Here is a 13358-nt window from a genome sequence, read left to right as displayed (position 1 = left end):
TGAAATAAGTAAAGCAGAGAAAGACAATTATCATATGGTTTCACTCATCTATGGAACATAAGAAGTAGGAAGATCGGTAGGAGAAGAAAGGGAAGAAGAAAGGGGGGGTAGGCAGAAGGGGGAATGAACCATGAGAGACTATGGACTCTGGGAAACAAACTGAGGGCTTCAGGGTGGTGGGGGAATGGGATAGGCTGGTGATGGGTAGTAAGGAGGGCACGTATTGCATGGTGCACTGGGTGTTACACGCAAGTAATGAATCATGGAACTTTACACCAAAAACTATGGATGTACTGTATGGTGACTAACATAATAACAAAATATTATTTTTAAAAAAAGAGCTTTAGTTTTCTTGAGTATCGTTAGAAGATAGGGATGCAATTGCTGGGAAGCTAGAGGCACAGAGAATTAAGAGCATCATTCAAGATTGTAAAGTAGTTATTGAAGGAAGAGACTCCTAGGATGAGCTTCCATGCTTCTATGACCCCAGAAGCCAAAGGACAAATACAAAACAAAACAAACAAACCAAAAAACCTGATGAAAGCTCTAAAGGGAAACCCAGATCAGGTTGGATATGGGAACGGATGTTGACCTGAATTGGGTAACATTTCTTTGCTGTCTGATTAGTGACTTATTTCTAATGTGCATTTGTTTTTATTTTTAGCATTGCAGTGTCGGGATGGCTATGAGCCCTGTGTAAATGAAGGAGTGTGTGTTACCTACCACAATGGCACAGGATTCTGCAAGTAAGCTTTTCTCTGTTTCTTTGTTTTTTTCCTTTTTATACATTTTATTTTTCCTCAGTGGAACCCTGGACAAGATTTGGTTCTACTAATTCTATTTTCAGTACTTCTGTGAAATGTTACTGGATCTTTAACTTTTCTGCTGTAGTCTTTGTGGGGGATAAGGATGGAAGGATGTAGATGTCAGATAAATGGTTAACAAGAACTTCTTATTATCTTATCACTATCTTTTTCATTATGAAAAAGACTTTTCAGTGAGTGGCTAGTTAATGTATATTGAGTACATTCTTAGAATCACCCCTCAACATGTTAGTTACGATCTTGTTTTTAAGTCACACCACAATAGATACTAACTTTAGTTCTGCCTAGCATAAGTGAATATTACAACATGAAACTATGTTTCTAGTTTAAAAAAGTCTAGTTCCTAAAAGAGACCGTGAGAAAGATGCAGATGCACCTGTAGGGATGGGATGGGGAGCAGGCACTGTGGAAAATATCATTATATGGGTTTACAAGACAAAGGGTATGGACAGGATTAGGGAGTATAGGCTGGTTCTTAAGAGCATTTTTTTCTTTTTCTCCAACACCTAGTTTAGCTATACTTTTTGTTTCTTTGAGGAGGCCTGTGAGATTATCTCATAAATAGCTCCTCTTTGTGTCCTGTGGACCACATTTTTTTCCTTCTGGCTCTAGCTCAATGGAAAAAAAATTTTTTTAAAGATTTTATTTATTTGTCAGAGTACACGTGCACAAGCAGAGGGAGAGGCAGGCAGAGGGAGAAGCTCAGAAGGGAGTCCCAAGTGGTAGTCTGTCCCAAGGATGCTAGAAGCATGACCTGAGCCAAAGGCAGACACTTAACTGACAGAGCCACCCAGGTGTCCCTCAATTGAAAATTTTTGACAGAAACGTGTATCCTTTGTACTTATATCATGGAAAATAAGATTGATCATATAACTTTTCTTTAACACTTGCATAGGGTATACTTGTTCTCTGCTTTGGTAGCAGTACTTGCTTAATAAGCATTTTAAATGAGTTTATGCAACATGCTTTTCTTTCTTTTCTGGATATTTAATTGAATAACATAAATATAATAATGATATTGGTTCCAGTCAAGTCCATTCTGACACCAGGATCTAAGTGCTTTTTTTTTTTTTAAAGATTTATTTATTTACTTATCGGAGAGAGAGAGCGTGCAAGCCTGCACGCACAAGGAGGGAGAGCAGCAGGCAGAGGGAGAAGCAAGCTCCCCGCTGAGCAGGACCCTGAAATCATGACCTGAGCTGAAGGCAGACACTTAACCTACTGAGCCACCCTGGCGTCCCAGGATCTAAGTTCTTTAATGTCATAAGTGAGGATTCTTGCAAGTCAGGGAAGATGCTCTTGAGCAAAGTGACAATATTTTAGGCTATGATGACAGTAGAGTTGTTTTTTAGTTAAAGATTTTTATTTATCTGAGAGAGAGAATGAGAGAGAAAGCACAAACTGGGGAAGAGGGGCAGAGGGAAAGGGAGAGGCAGGCTCAGCAGGGAGCCCGAGGTGGGGTCTTGGGGACTCAGGGGATGCAGTGGACCCGGGGGACACAACCTGGGGCTCGATTCCAGGACCCTGGGCTCATGACCTGAGCTGAAAGCAGCCGCTTAACCAGCTGAGCCACCCAGGCGCCCCAGATGACAGTAAAGTTTCACCGTAGGTTGTTTGGATTGGAATAAAGATAATACTGGAAATGAAATGTTTTTTGTGACTGATAATGAGCCGCTCATGTAGTTTTTCTAACTGGAAAATAAAAAACAAAAACATGTGATGTAGTCTTCTCTCCGAATGGTAACACAGCTGGAGATAATAAAGGGGAGGAACTATTGAGTTAGAACTGGCTACCAAAATCTTCAGTCTCTTTTTGGCACCTGCTGTCATAGATCCTTGCTTTATTCTATCATTCAGCTCTCTGTGGTAGTTAACCCATTAAATTATGATCATTTGTGGATGTGTTTGTTTCTCCTACTGGATTTTGAGGTCCTTGTCTTATGTGTTTTTGTATAGTTAGTGCTTAATATAGTGCCTGGTATGTAGCTAGAGCTTAACAATGCGTTTCTTGAACCAAAAGGTGCTCGACAGATTTCCTCATTCACATGTTTTTTTTTAATCTATGTCTTAAATAAGAAGGTACTGTCCTCTCCTCTGAGAATTTTATTTGCTTCACACAGCATCTAGGATGGTAGTACTATACCGAGAAGCACTTTAGTTCTATTTGGACATAATTCAACGTGGTGACTTACGTAGAGGGAATTTCAAGTAGGTTCTAATTGTTGGCCTACATATTTGTGGTCTGCTGTGGGAAGAGAGACTAGTCTCTGAGCACTTCCCAGGAGAGGACACCAAGGGTCACTTTTGGGAGAAAAGGGATTTGTGGGCCGTTAGTCTCAAACTCTCCAACCAAGGTGAGAGAGACAAAGTTGCCCCTGATTTCTAGAAGAAGCACTGCTAGGGAAGAGGGAATTCACTTTGTGGTTAACAAAAACGGAGCTGCCCCAAATCTCTCCATGGATGCTTATTAATTGTTGATGGGATAGGTTGCTTATGGATATAGTTCTGGGCAAGCCCCTCAGATGTCTTCCAACCCTTTGTGAGGGAAACAAGCCCTCTGAGAAAGGAAAGTAAGGAAAAAAGTGGGCAAGACTGTCCTTTTGGGAGACCCATATGAACAACAAAACTTGTAAAAAGAGAGTATTTCTCTGTGTCGGTAAAAGCAATATTAGCATCTTTAGGAGTGGCAGTGTCAACATAAGTGGACACAGGAAAAGCAAGAAAAATATCAGGGAGGCCAACTCAGTCATCCCTACAATGCCACAGGATGTAAAGCAAAATGTTAAGCAAAAATAACACCTACTTAGCAGATCTTTAAGTATATCTTCACGAACTTTGCTTTTTTCCTTGGAGAGAAAAGGTAATTCAGCTTGTTCAGTAAATATTATTTTCCCAAAATGGTAAATGGATATTAGAACACTTAGAAGGTCTATAAAAATTACATCAGACATGCAGGGCATATGATTATCTTTTTGTTCATGAGATTGCTTAGTAGATTAGGAAAAGAAAGTTGAAGCCAAATTCTTTTTACAGGGGGTTGGGGGTGGGTATTAGTGGAAAATGTTTTAAAGTAGAAGGTATCTGACTATCTGCTTAAGGAGCATAATGCTACTGATTCAGCTAAAATATAATGGTTGTTTATAGAAATTATAGAAATCCTTGATAAGATCACATTGACAGATGAGGATAAGTACTTTTAAAGGTTAGTTTTGTACCCAGCTCAACTGTTTTTTTTTTATTTTTAGGAGCCTAAGTATTCTATCAGTCTATGATTAGACTGGGATGCCAGACAAGGAAAACCTGTGTAATCTTGCATAAAACTCAATTATTGTTCCTAAATAGTTGTTGTCAGATCTTAATAAAGCCCTCTCGCTACAGAGAGATAAGACATTTTATTCTCTCCCTTGGGAGAGAGGGAGGTGTAAATATATAATTAAGTTTGGCTGTCATTAATCACTTTCAAGTTGTTTGTCTCAGGCTTTCAAAAATAAAACATTCCAAATCCCAATGGGATTGAAAATCATGGGTAACTCAAGTTCACTAGAATGTTGGGGGAGGGTAAGGTTTTGATTTGTAAAATTCACAAGATGTGCGTTTTTTTAAAAAAAAGATTTTTATTTATTTATTTATTTGACAGAGAGAGAGAGAGAGAGAGCTAGAGAGCGAGAGAGGGAACACAAGCAGGGGCAGTGGGAGAGGGAGAAGAAGGCTTCCTGCTGAGTAAGGAGCCCAATGTGGGCTCGATCCCAGGATCATGACCTGAGCCGAAGGCAGACACTTAATGACTGAGCCACCCAGGCGCCCCAAAGTGTACATTTTTAAGGATATATTTATCGTAGTTATTTAAAGTTCTTATCTGTCAGTTCTTAACATCTGGGCTGTCTTTGGGTATGTCTGTATCAACGGCTCTTTCTGTTGACTCTGGGTACAATTTCCCTTTACTTCTCATTTATGGTAGTTTTGTTATTTGCTGGACATTGTGAGTGATGCATTTTAGTGTTTACCTTCCACTCAAGAATGGTGAGTTTTGTTCTTACAGGCAGTTACATCACTGGAAGATCACCTTGATCCTATGAAGGCTTGGTTTTACGCTTTGCTCTGGCGGGTCTGTTTTGCCTTGAGTCTGACAGTATTGTGTCTTAGTCCTGGGATGTGGTCCTTACTCCCAAGTATGACCCCTCAAGGGGATCAATGGGAAGTGTGAGGTGCTTGTCAAGCCTGGTGTTTCCCAAACCCCTCTAATTTAGTAGGACCCGAATTCAAGCTTCTGACTTCCTAGAACCATGCTCAGCCTTTCAGCCAGCCTTCCAGCTCTTGCTTTCCTTTGGGTTCCTAAATACTTTGTTCATGCACAGCCAGGAATCATTTAAGGATTTGTGTGGAGTCATATACATATTTTAGGGCTACCCGCTCTGTGGTTCTGTCTTTTCCAGGATTTCTCCTCCTCCAGATTCTAGCTGCTTTGACAGTTCCAGATACCTTTGACTCTTCAGCCCAGTAAGACTTCCATTTTCTGCTTGCATTCTGTTCCTCATGTGCTGTATGGACTGAGGAATACCTTCAGGGAAAGAGCTATAGAAATGTAGGTTTCATATAGTTTGGTTTTCTGTTTTTGAGGCTCATATCCCAGTTTCTGCCTGCTTTGGTTACTCTTTGGTACCTTTAATATATTGTCTACAGTGTCTAATTATTGTCAGCAAGAGAGTTGATCTGATATAATTACTCTGCCATTATTTTTAATGATAAAAATTATCATTATAAAGGACTCTTTCAAAAAATTCTACATGCCACTTAGGAGGTAACTATAGCACAGTGTTTATTAAACACTGGAAAGTCACCAGGAGTTACTTAGGTACCTGTGGATGGGTGATTGCATTTGAGAGTCTCTGCTTTTTGCCAAAGTACCTAAGTAGGAACTACATTTTGAAGTAATCATTATCAAAGTAATTTATTTTTACTTTATATTATCAAAGTAAACAAAGTAAACCATTATAAATATAAAATGTTATAAAGTATAACTTTGTTTCACAATTTACCAAAAATTGGTCTACTAACTGTAAGAAACATTAAACATTAACAACCAACAACTTTCCTGGCCAGGATTAGGAGTAATGTTGGTGGTCCAGGCCTCCTAAAGCCGTTCAAGAAAACTGTAGCCATTGCCTTCTTTGTCCTCTTGATATGTTTCTATATAATCGGAAGAGAACAGAGACACCTGGAATCTTCCAGAGCCTGGCTTAGAGTAGAGGATGCACTATCAATATTTGTGTTGTAGTGGTGCTCTCCTAGAAAGGCATTTTTAAAAGTTAAGGCTGACTCAGTGTTTTCCCCTTTCACCTACCTTGTTAGTGCGTTCAGTGCTGTTCAGGGCACTATCAGATCAAAGAGATCCACTGGGAAAAATATCAGCTGTTAAATCACTTTCTCTTTCTTTGCTGAAACTGGCTGTGCCAAGAAGATTCCTTCAAGTAGAGTGTCCTATTTCGCAGAAAGCATCATATATACAGTTCTTCTGGCAGATGCTAGCAGAAGCCTGGCCACTTTTCCGTAGTTCTTTTATCTTTACCGTAAAATGAAGAATATTGTCTTTTGCTCACTAAATACCTTTCACAGAGTAATGTTTCTTTTTTTTTAAATAATGTGGTACTTAAGAAGCTGTTAATTCAGGAATTAACTTATTGTATGCTCTTTATGTATACCACATATAACAGACAACTGAAGTCTGTGGTAGGAGTTGCAAGTAATTGATAGTGTTACCCCATTATTTCACATTCTTTGGGAAGTCATAAAATAATTATCAAATCATTAACCTGGGCTTTTTAAAGAGGTTCACAGTAAGTCTTACTAGACTAATGCAAAGTGAATTGTGAAATGACTGTAATGTCAGTGCAGAAACTGTTAGTGACTGGTAGGGCTGGGACCAGGGTGAGGTGAGTGAAGCTTTCAGCTCAGGTGTAAAATTTTAGAGGGTGTCAGAAAACCCAGTTAGCAAGATAAATAATATTTTAAGAGTCTCATGCTCTGCTGCCTGAGCTAGCCAGGCAGTTATATTTTAATACAGTAGTTCAGAATGTCAGAATTAATGCAAAAAAACTGTGATAAAAATACCCAAATTTTAAATAAAGAGATCAGTATTACTGACTTTTCCTTTTGCCTCAGGCTTTGGTATGGTTCATTGTGGTACTGGTGTGTGAATTAAGGTATCTGAAAGAGCCCTGTCTGGTGACATGGAGAGGGCATAGGTTTTTATGCCAGATAGACTGCAGTTTGAATCCTAATTCTTGTTAGCAATCAGACCTTTGGCAAGTTAAAGAATATTATGCTAGCCAGTGTTTACTGAGCACTTATTATATGCCAGGCTCTGTGCTTAATTAACCTTTTTATGTGTGTCATTGTAGTCCTCATGTAAGTTACATGTCTTAATATCCCTGTTTTACTGATGAGTATATGTGGAAACTCAAGGAAGTTAAATAATTTTCTGAAGATCACATAACTTTTATTTTTTTAATTTTTAAAAGTTTTCTTAAAAGTTGACATATAATGTTATATTAGCTTCGGGTGTACAATATAGCGATTCAACACTTCCATATGTTACCCTGTACTCATCATGACAAGTACACGTCTTAATCCCCATCATCTATTGAACCAATCTCCTCCTCCCCTCTGGTAACCATCAATTTGTTCTCTATAATTAAGAGTCTGTTTCTTTAGGGGGCGCCTGGGTGGCGCAGTCCTTAAGCATCTGCCTTTGGCTCAGGGCGTGATCCCAGTGTTCTGGGATGGAGCCCCACATCAGGCTCCTCCCCTAGGAGCCTGCTTCTTCCTCTCCCACTCCCCCTGCCCGTGTTCCCTCTCTCGCTGGCTGTCTCTGTCAAATAAATAAATAAATAAAATCTTTAAAAAAAAAAAGAGTCTGTTTCTTTTAAAAAAAAGTTTATTTCTTGATTTCTCTCTCTCTCTCTTTTCCTATGCTCATTTGTTGTTCCTTAAATTCCACATATGGGTGAAATCATATGGTATTTGTCTTTCTCTGACTGACTTATTTCACTTAGCATTGTCCTCTCTCTAGCTTCATCCAAGTCATTGCAAGTGGTAAAATTTCCTTCTTTCTGATGACTGAATAATATTCCATTGTATATAATACCCCATCTTCTTTATGCATTTATCAGTTGATGGGACACTTGGGCTGCTTCCATTTCTTGGCTATTGTAATTAATGCTGTTTTAAACATAGAGGTGCATGTATCCCTTTGAATTGGTGTTTTGTATTCGTTGGGTAAATACCCAGGAGTGCGATTGCTGGATCATAAAGTAGTTCTATTTTTAACCTTTTGAGAAATCTTCATATTGTTTTCCATAGTGGCTGCACCAGTTTGCATTCCCACCAGTAGTGCAGGAGGATTCCCTTGTCTCCACATTCTTGCCAACAGTTGTTATTTCTCGTGTTTTTGGTTTTGGTTTTTTTTTTTTAGCCATTCTGACAGGTGTAAGGTGATATTTCCTTGTAGTTTTGATTTGTATTTTCCTGATGGTGAGTGTCGATGAGCATCTTTTCATGTGTCTTTTGGCCATCTGTATGTCTTCTTTGGAGAAATGTCTGTTCATGTCTTCTGCCCATTTTTTAATGGATTATTTGTTTTTTGGGTGTTGAGTTTTGTAAGTTCTTTATGTATTTTGGATATTAAGCCTTTTTGAATATGTCATTTGCAAACATCTCCCATTTGGTAGGTCGCCTTTAGCTTTTTTGATTTTTTCCTTACCTGTGCAGAAGCTTTTTATTTTGATATAGTCCCAATAGTTTATTTTTGCTTTTGTTTGCCTTGTCCCGGGAGACTATCTAGAAAAAAGTTGCATTTGTGTGATGTCCAATGTCAAAGAGTTTACTACCTGTATTCTCTTCTAGGATTTTTATGGTTTCAGGTCTCACATTTAAGTTTTTAGTCCATTTTAAATTTACTTTTGTGTATGGTATAAGAAAGTGGTCCAGTTTCTTTCTTTTGCATGTTGCTGTCCAGTTTTCCCATCACCATTTGTTGAAGAGACTGTCTTTATCCCATTGGGTATTCTTTCCTGCTTTGTCAAAGATTAAATGACCATATAATTATGGGTTCATTTCTGGTCTTTCTGTTCTGTTCCATTGATCTATGTGTCTATTTTTGTGCCAGTACCATACTGTTTTGATTACTACAGCTTTGTAATATAACTTGAAGTCGGAAATTGTGATGCCTCCAGTTTTGCTTTTCGTATTTTATTTTATTTTATTTTATTTTATTTTATTTTATTTTAGAGAGATAGCAAGAGCAGGGGAGGGGCAAAGGGAGAGGGAGAAGCAGACTCCCTGCTGAGCAGGGAACCCAATGTGAGCTGGATCCCAGGACCCTGAGATCATGACCTGAGCCAAACACAGATGCTTAACCCACTGAGCCACCTAGGCACTCCTTTGCTTTTCTTTTTCAAGATTGCTTTGGCTATACAGGGTCTTCTGTCGTTTTATAAAAATTTTAGAATTGTTTGTTCTAGTTCTGTAAAAAACGCTGTTGGTATTTTGATAGGGATCACATTAAATGTATAGCTTGCTTTGGGTAGTATAGACATTTTAACAATATTTGTTTTTCCAATCCATGAGCATGGAATGGCTTTCCATTTCTTTGTGTCGGTCTTCAATTTCTTTCATCAGTGTTTTATAGTTTTTAGAGTATAGATCTTTTAACTCTTTGGTAAGATTTATTCATAAGTATTTTATTATTTTTGGTGCAACTGTAAATGGGATTGTTTTCTTAATTTCTCTTTCTGCTCATTATTGGTGTTTGAAATGCAACAGATGTCTATACATTGATTTAATATCCTGTGACTTTACTGAATTTATCAGTTCTGGCAGTTTTTTGGTGGAGTCTTTTGGGTTTTCTATATATACCCGAAAACTAGTATCATGTCATCTGCAAATAGTGAAAGTTGTACTTCTTCCTTACCGATTTGGATGCCTTTTCTTTCCTTTTGTTTTCTGATTGCTGTGGCTAGGACTTCCAGTACTATGTTGAATAAAAATGGTGAGAGTGGACACCCTTGTCTTGTTCCCGACCTTAAGGGAAAGAAAGTTTCTTAGTTTGTCCCCTTTAAGGATGATGTCAGCTGTGGGTTTTTCATAAATGGCCTTTATTATATTGAGGTATGTTCCCTCTAAACCTACTTTGTTGAGGGTTTTTATCATGAATGGATGTTGTATTTTGTCAAATGCTTTTCCTGCATCTATTGAAGTGATCATATGGTTCTTATCCTTTCTCTTATTGATATGATGCATCACGTTGGTTGATTCGCAGATATCGAACCACCCTTGCAACCCAGCAATAAATCCCAGTTGATTGTGGTGAATGATTTTATTAATGTATTGTTGGATTCTGCTTACTAGTATTTTGTTGAGAATTTTTACATCTGTGTTCATCAGGGATATTGGCCCATATGATCACATACCTTTTGAGTAGCTGACCTGATACATGCTCTTGGAAAATGTGCCGTCACTCTAAGTCTCAGTTTGCCTTCAGTAAAATGGGACAAAATTACTTATTTTATTTTAATTTTTAAAAAATTTTATTTGTTTATTTGTCAGAGAGAGTGAGAGAGTGAATGCAAGGAGGGGGAGTGGAGGCGAGGGAGAAGCAGGCTCCTCATCATGCAAGGAGCCCAATGTGGGACTTGATCCCAGGATCCTGGGATCATGACTTGAGCTGAAGACAGATGCTTAACTGACTGAGCCACCCAGGCATCCCCAAAATTACCTATTTTAAAGTGGGTAGTTCAAACAGGACTTTCTGAAAAGGAAATATGGGACATTGAAAGACTGAAAGTGACTCTTTAGATCAGGAATGTGATTATAACTCTACATAGTTTCTGATTTTAAACAGAGACAGTATCGTTAAGTAGACCTGGGCAGCTGACATATCTGAGTATTGAACCTGCTTGTAGCTCTGTGAGTGGACATGGGCCACGCTGGGCTAATGCTGCATTTCTGAGAAGTGGCCTTTGACTTGAAAGCTCAGTGCAGTTACTGCAGATGAAATATAAGAAGGCAGTGAAGGTGGGGATGGAGACTGCTATCTATTAAAATGCTCTTTGGTCGAGAAAACTAAATTGAAAAACTTGAAACTTCTCTCTTCTTTTTCCTAATGGAAAATGAACAAGTCCAGACAGGTTTTATGCAGCTGTGAAATTGAGACAGGTCAAATTCTACAACTTCTGATAAATTTTGCTGCCAGCCCAAAAGTCACACGTTGTTAAACATAGTGCCTTACATTTGCATAGTGAGTTACAGATGTACAGATGTATGTCCCGTGAGGCTTTCCTTATTTAGGACATGAGATCTGGACACTTCAACAGTACCATTCCTAAGTGATTCTTCTTATTAACACTATGTGTTTGAAAAATACTTTAACAAATATATTAGGTGTCCCTGAGGAATTTTTTATTAAGTAAGTCTTGATTATCAGCTTCTTATAGAACAATGGGATTCCCATACTCTTTTCAACTAATCTTTATTCTTCAGGTTGGAACCTTTATAAACTTCAGTGTTCGGTAAAGAAGTAGGAGAAGGTGATTCTTAAACTCTGCCTGTATCCTTTTTGCCTGTCTTGGGTCATTGCCAATAAGTTAAATCAACTAATTTTGTCCTGCAAACCTGGCATGAATAGATGTGGGTTTAGCTAGGCTTCTTTCAACACAGTCCCCAAGTTAACCGTAATCCTCTATAAAGTTTCTTTCTTATTGTTCCATTGTGGCATGTCAGCACCATCAATTTCACGTAGGAATTCTTTTCTCCCCTTTTTTCTTGTGACTAAGCAGGATGAGAAATATTTTTCTTCCAGGATCTGGAGTAGCTTAATTAAGTACTTCACTCTAAATTTTGGCAGTCTATCTTTCATCAAGGCCAGCAAGATTGAATACAGAGGGGTGGGGATATCAGAATGTGATAAAAATGTAATTATCTAAAAATTTCCGAATACTTTTTTTTTCATTAAGCTACCATAAATATGTGGGCACGAAGGAGGTTTTCTTTAAGTGCTCTTCTAAATGTCCCATAACTAGGAATTTTGTAGCTAGGAATAAAGTTTCGTGTCTCCTCCATCCCTACAGTCTCGTGTGTGTGTGTGTGTGTGTGTGTGTGTGTGTGTGTGTGCGTGTGTGTGTGAGATGTGAGTTTTTTTGTTTTTGTGTTTGTCTTAGTTGTGTTTTACTTTACATTTCGATGTAAGGTAAATTACAATTTCTCTGGGGTTCCCCAAAGTTTTTTATATTCTATTTACCTGTTATCAGTAATTTTTGCTAGCACTTCATACTGTATGTCCAAAAATGTCTTACTGACTTTTATACTGATGCTTTCAGGCTTCCCTTATTAATGCAATTACCTTCTGTTTAAAATGGTCCTCTCCTAAGCAAACTATTACTTCAATCTTTATCAAAAGGCTTTTATGAAAGAAAAGTGAAAGCAAAGACTAATAAAGGCATTATTTCAGTGACGGGTGCTATTACTCAGTGAACCCATCCAACTGGAACATCATATCCAGTTTTTTTCTTCGCGTAAGTATGAGGAGAAGGTAGGTGGTAATGAGAAAATAACCTGATTAGGACTTGTGTAGGATAGTGGCATTTAGGGTACTGAAGCTCTACAGATTCAGGCCACTTTCCTATACTTGCTCTGTCTATAATCCTGTATCCTGAGCACTGAACGTCAGGTGGACTGAAGCACTGAGTGATTCTTCCTCTTGGTCTTAGTCAGCTCAGGCTGCTATAACAAACTACCACAGACTGGGTGGCTTAAACGGGAGACATTTATTTCTCATAGTTCTGGAGGCTGAGAAGTCTAAGATCAAGGTCCTGGCAGATTCAGTTCCCTGTGAGATGGCCACCTTCTCACTGTATATATTTTCACATGGTAGGGAGAGAAAGCTCTAATCCGATCACGAGGACCCTACCCTCATGATTTTATCTACCTAATTACCTCCCAAAGGCCCCACCTCCAGATATCATCATATTGGGGATTAGAATTTCACTGTATGAATTTGGGGGGGATGCAAACCTTCAGTCCATAGCACTCTTCAAACAAAAGTTTAATTTTCATCAAACTAGTATTTATTGAGGTGGCTACACTGACTGAGCACTGTGCTAGGTATTGTGAATAGACATAAAGGACCAAGAGGCCTGTGCTCTCTGACTTACTTATTTATGAGTATAAAATACCTTGGGAGTGTCTGCTAATGAATGTCATGTTTCTCTCACATAAAACACGGTGGCAGTCCTCTGACATCTTGCCATCTTGTTAGGGAGATGAAGCATACATATATGTATAAAATATAGTAGTCTGTAACTACCCGATGTGTCAGCACAGATGATAAGAACTATGGTGATTCAGACAAGGGAACAACTACTGCAGGACAGAAGACTAAAATCAGGATTTTTAGTGGCTCACTTAGATTATAAATCTGAGAATATTGACGGAGATGGGTAGTAGAAGGATGGAAGTAGAGAGACTGAGGGGACCAGAAGG

General features: G+C 38.5%; 1 pseudogene; it reads left to right on the top strand.

The window, feature by feature from the left end:
• Positions 1 to 13358, top strand: part of LOC125281743 (notch homolog 2 N-terminal-like protein A) — a 77801-nt pseudogene that overhangs the window by 40305 nt on the left and 24138 nt on the right.

The sequence above is a fragment of the Ursus arctos genome, unplaced genomic scaffold (genome assembly GCF_023065955.2).
Source record: "Ursus arctos isolate Adak ecotype North America unplaced genomic scaffold, UrsArc2.0 scaffold_12, whole genome shotgun sequence".
NCBI lineage: Eukaryota > Metazoa > Chordata > Mammalia > Carnivora > Ursidae > Ursus > Ursus arctos.
Note: the sequence above shows the minus strand (reverse complement) of the source record. Positions and strands in the feature narration are given on the sequence as shown.